Source organism: Cynara cardunculus, assembly GCF_001531365.2.
Source record: "Cynara cardunculus var. scolymus isolate 2C chromosome LG 7, CcrdV1, whole genome shotgun sequence".
NCBI classification, from domain to species: Eukaryota; Viridiplantae; Streptophyta; class Magnoliopsida; order Asterales; family Asteraceae; genus Cynara; species Cynara cardunculus.
In genome coordinates, this window is record NC_037534.1 from 6,508,473 (window position 1) to 6,514,426 (window position 5,954).

Below are 5,954 nucleotides of genomic sequence, written 5' to 3' on the forward strand. Positions count from 1 at the left end.
TATTAAGACCCATTAAGAATTGCATAAGTCTTATTAATTGACTATGGTTAAAGAAATCATGAGAAGCATTATAGGTGCAAGTGGGAAGAGTAATAAGAGCATCAAATTGTTTCCATAAGAAACTGAGCTTATGATAGTATTCAGAAACATGACTTAAGCAATTAATTTTTTGGTAGAGGTTGAAGGTAACAGATCCATCAACCTTATCATAAGTTTCTTTCAATTCCTTCCAAACTTTAGAGGAGTCCTTTGAAAAAACTTAACCAAGAAATAGATCTTCAGTAACAGAACTTAAAATCCAACTTAGGACAATAGAATTACACCTGTCTCATTGTTTTTGAAGAACAAGGTCATTATTAGGTCTAACACACGTTCCATCAATAAAACCGAGGTTGTTCTTGGTTTCAAGGGCCAAGGTCTTAGCACAAGCCCTGAAATCCATAACGGACTTTAAGAGAGGATGAACATTCCATATTCTATAGTTGTCGATTCCATTTAATTTCAGATTTAAAATGAGAATTCCACTGGTGTCACTAGGATGCAAATACAAGGGGTCCCAAAAGTCCAATTTTGCAATATGCGAAACCTCTTGATTCTCAATAACAACAGAGGAACCAACCATTTGAAAAAGAGAACAAACAATAATAAAACCACAACACTGATAGGATAGTAACAGAGCAGGATTCCTATAACACTCAAAAGGTGTTAGGTCAAGTTCACTATCCAGCCACACACACAGATTCATAAACAAGAACAGAAAACAAAAGCCACCACAAACAAAGAAAGCAGGATTCCTAAAACACTCAAAAGGTGCTAGGTCAAGCTCACTATCCAGCCACACACACAGATTCACAAATAAGAACAGAAAACAGAAGAAGAAAAAGAACACAAGAAAGTCTTGCCTATAGGCCAAGGACACTGACTTAGTGACCTTACTACCGACAAGAAAGGGAAAGAGACTTACAAAGGTCCATAAAATAGCAAGCGGCCGAAGGAACACCAAAGGTGACTCAGGAGTCACACTAAAACAACTTACAGAATCGTTAGAAACAACAATCACAAGAAACAAGGAGTTGAACCCAACTCAACCAAAAATCTCACTTTAAAGGTTTTTATAAACGAAAAATCAGATACACCTGGATAAACCCACGATACAGATCTGAAACAAACTAGAGTACTAAAAACACTAACAAGACATGTAAACCAAGAACTTACACAAGATCGATACCAAAACAAAAAACACAGGATCTTTGAAAGAAAGAGCAACAGGAATACCAGATCTAAACCAAAGAAGATATCTGGAAAAAAACCTATTGCTTGAAGCCCAAGAATAGAAACAACATAGAAACTTACCACGAAGAAGAATGATACCTAAGAGAGCAACACATCACCTCAACAACACGAGAGAAAATGAACAACAGTGATAAGACGCCTTAACAGATGATAAAGAAGATAAACAACCACCAAGTCGGTCACGTTCTAAATTATTAGAGCGAAAGACAGCTCTAATACCATGTTCAAACACACAAACCTTACACTACAAAACTGAAAAGGGAAAAGAAACCCTAAAACTCTCTCAAAGAAGATGAACAAATTTCTGGAAAAATGTAAACTGATCTAAGAGACGTTCAAGCTAACAGATACATATATATATATATATATATATATATATATATATATCAAGAAGTTTCACATTTAGCCATTCAAGAATGTCGTAACAGCTCTGCCACCCTAGAAACTTGACAACTCCAAATAACCCTCCTTGAATAGCAACTTTACAGAAACAACTCCTTTAAATGAAAAACCTGAAATAGAACACCAATAAACCATATAAATGACAAGAATGGATAAGATATCTACTATATTTAACAATTCTACCGACTTTTGTAACTATAATTATTTTATTAAAAAAAATTAACATATGAAAACAAAAACAATCAATTGTAACCATTAAGAAAATTAAAATAAAACATATAACTAGTAATTGTTTTGTAGAAAGTTATAAATTTTATTAAAATATCTGATAACTATACTGAAGTAGGGATTTTTAAAGATTTTTAATTTTTTTCTTTTAACGATTATGTTAAAATGTATGTTAAAATATAGAAAAAAAGGAGAGAATATAGGAATCTTCATATTTGGGAAATATTTCCGAAACGTAATATTATGAAGAGAGATGTATTATTTTAGTTGTTTGAATCAATGAGATTGAATGTGTTATACTTTTTTTTAAAAAGTGTATTGGACGAAAAAATTTATAAAACATTTGTTTTGTAATAATCGATTAATAAAAAAAATGTAATTTAATTATTTTTATACATCATTTATAAATAATGGAATCCAATTCCATTTTAAATCATATGACCAAACACATCAATGATTTCAAATTCATTCCAATCCAAATACCTTCAAAACAATTCTGCAAACCAAATGGACCCTAGAGTTTTTTGCCATAAAAAAGATTGAACATTGAAAAGAAAAACACAAGATTACTATTTTGCTCTTGTAACATAACAAAATTTAAATATAAATAGATAAGGTCAAACTTAATGTTATAAGAAGGTAAGAAAGAAATGTTAAAGGAGGGTTGATATGTAAATCACTGAAATTTTATTTGAAAATGCAAATGTGTACCAAGGTTACAGATTATTCATATTAGTTCACATATAAATATTCAGATGTATTTTTTTTCATTGATACACGAATGGACCTTTACTTAACTTATTTTTCTTACATTCTCATGATATTTAGTTTTTATTTGAACCTTTAGCTTTATATGTATATTTTTATAGGTTTAGGTTCAGGGAAAAACCGCAAAAAGAAAAAAAAATGAAAACCAAGGAACACCCTGGTAACCGTTTATTTGGACGGTATGCACATATGCATACAAGTAATGTTAAGCAATTTCTCTACCAGTATGCACATGTGCATAACATGCACGTGCATAAAAACTAAGAATCAACTTCAATTACTAGTATACACATGTGCATAATGTCCAGATGAATGGTTAACAAGGTGTTCATCGGTTTTTCATTTTTTAAGGTTTTGCCTGAAAGTTCCTCTCTCTCTCTCTCTCTCTCTCTCTCTCTATATATATATATATATATATATATATATATATAAAGGCACGTTCAAATAAAAACCATGCAAAATCTTAGAAACCGTGTAAACTAATTTCGACCAATAGAAAAATTCTTTTTTTAATTAAATTTAATCATTAAGGGTATATTTGTCATTTGCTTTGTTTCCTATTAAATATGGAAGTTATTAATAAATATTAATTAAGGTAACATAATAAAAGAAATTTTATAAATGGTAATATTTAAATATTTAATTAAATTATAATATTAGAAATTGAATGTTGGTATATTGTGTCTAGGTTTATTATTGCTAATATTTTTGAAAATCGTAATTTATTAGGCTAAGAAATCCATGAAATCAATGATAGAAGGAATTTTTTTTTCATGAAACCGGTTTCATGCATGTTGAAATGGGTGCATGGAGTAAGTGAAAATGATTATGAAATTGTTGCATGAAGAAATGAGTGCATGATGAAATGGGTGCATAATGACATGGATGGATGATGAAATGGGTGCATGATAATATGGGTTCATTAAGAAAGTGAAACCGTTTCAGATTGTTAGGAAAAGTCTACGTAATCAGCCGAAAGTGAAGCAATTTCATTATCAATTTCATTATCTAATTGATGAAATTGTTTCATTTTGTTAATAACATGTCGTGTAATAAGCAAATAGTGAAACACTTTCATAATTGTTAAGAACATGTTGTGTAATAAACAAACAGTGAAACCATTTCATAATTGTTAAGAACATGTTGTGTAATAAGCAAACAGTGAAACCATTTCATAATTGCATAACGACGGTGAAACCATTTCATAATTGTTAAGAACATGTTGTGTAATAAGCAAACAGTGAAACCATTTCATAATGAGATTGAAACGGATCCATCTACCAAAAATATGAAAATGACAAATGTCTCATCTAATAGGTAAACAGTGAAACCATTTTATAATAAGGTTGAAACGGATCCATCTTCTGAGAAAATGAAAATGACAGAGGACTCCTCTAGAAAGACGTTTATTTTTGTATCGTAAAAAATACGATGAAATTATTTCATTCATTAAATGTAATAGTTAAAAATATTGTTTTGTTATTCAAAATGGGGTTGATTAAGAAAACTAATGATTATACCCGATTTATTGATATAGACGGTTTTACAATTTTGCCCTTTTTCCAATTAAAAAATAATTTTTTTTCTATTTTCCATTTTTAACTTCCTAATATAAACTAAACTAATATTAACCATTGATCAAGAAAATAGATGGATTAGATTGGTTTATATGGTTTACACAAATGAGGGCGGTTTTCATTTGATCGCTCCCCCCTCTCTCTTTCTCTCTCTATATATATATATAAAATAAGATTATATATACATATAAATTGTAATAATAATATAATGCAATATTATAATTTATGAATATATACTAAATTAGAAACATATATGATCTTTGTGGCGAGATCTAGGTCGCAGGACACGTCCTCCGCACACCACCTGTTGTTCCACGTGTTTTATCACATATGATAAGGGTGTTTTCGTAAAATAAATGTATTCTCGTTTGAACCTTCATCTTAATATTTTTATTTATATATAAATTATAAAATTATATAAACAAGGACATTTTTATCATTTTAATGGTTTTCCTTTTTAGTCATACAAAACATAGAAAAAACAACATTCATCTCTAATCAATACCAACATGGATTAAAAATGAAATTCCAAAACACAATTTTCTGAAAAAGAACGTGAGACTGCAAAACAAAAAGAAACAACCCCAACACCATCTCATTCCACACAACCACGTATAAGTACTACTAATTAATTTATAAAAATAATATTTTTATTATTTTATATTATAAAACATTTAGATTAAACTCTTAAATTTTATTTTTTTTATACATTGAGTATCACTTATTAATGCATACTAGAAGGGTACTCGCACAATGTAGCAAGATATATCTCGATTTTAATGTTTCGTTTTTTTTTCTTAATCGATGTTATAATACGGTTTTATGTGGTTTTTAGAAAACAATAATGTTTTTATTTTTGAATAAAATTTAAATATGAAGATATCATAAAAAATTAAAAAAATATATATATTGATATTAGTATCAAATTAACTATTTAAAATTTTTTTTTTTGTATTTATTTAATTCATTTTTTATTTTTTGGTTTAATAATATACTTTTTTTATAAAGATAATAATTAAGTATTTTGTTAGAACTCAATAATTATCTTGATTATCCTAATTATATTTTGTTTTTTTATATTTAAAATGAGATGTTTATTATCTATTTGATTATGTTTATCAGAAGTTAGTTACACGAATTCAAACATAAAGCTTTAATAAGTTGTACTTATGGACAATTTACTTGTAATCATGAATTTTAAATAATATGCATCAATAAACAGCATTTTGTGCATAAAAAATAGTTTCTAAGAGTTTTTGTCAAATATTTTATAATATAGTATAGATTACTGTAATTTAACATTAAAAGTTGATTAAACATAAGTACAACTAATTAAATTACATGTATGAAGTTGTGTAACTAACTACAGATAAACACTTACTTTTTCTTTCCCCCAAAATATCTAATATTTTAAAACTCTTCATATAACTAACCGATAAACATAAGTAAATTGAAGATAAAACACTTCATTTTTTAATAAAGTATATTATTTTTCAATTTAAATATAAAATATATTCAGGGTAGTCATTATTTAAATTAGACATCTTTAACCCCTGAAAAAAACACTTTATCATTATATTTATAAAACAAATCATAATTAAACTAAAATAGAATATAGTTTTATTTTAAATCTAAATTACAATAAAACTTAAATTAAATAAATTAAACCATAAAATTAGAATTTTA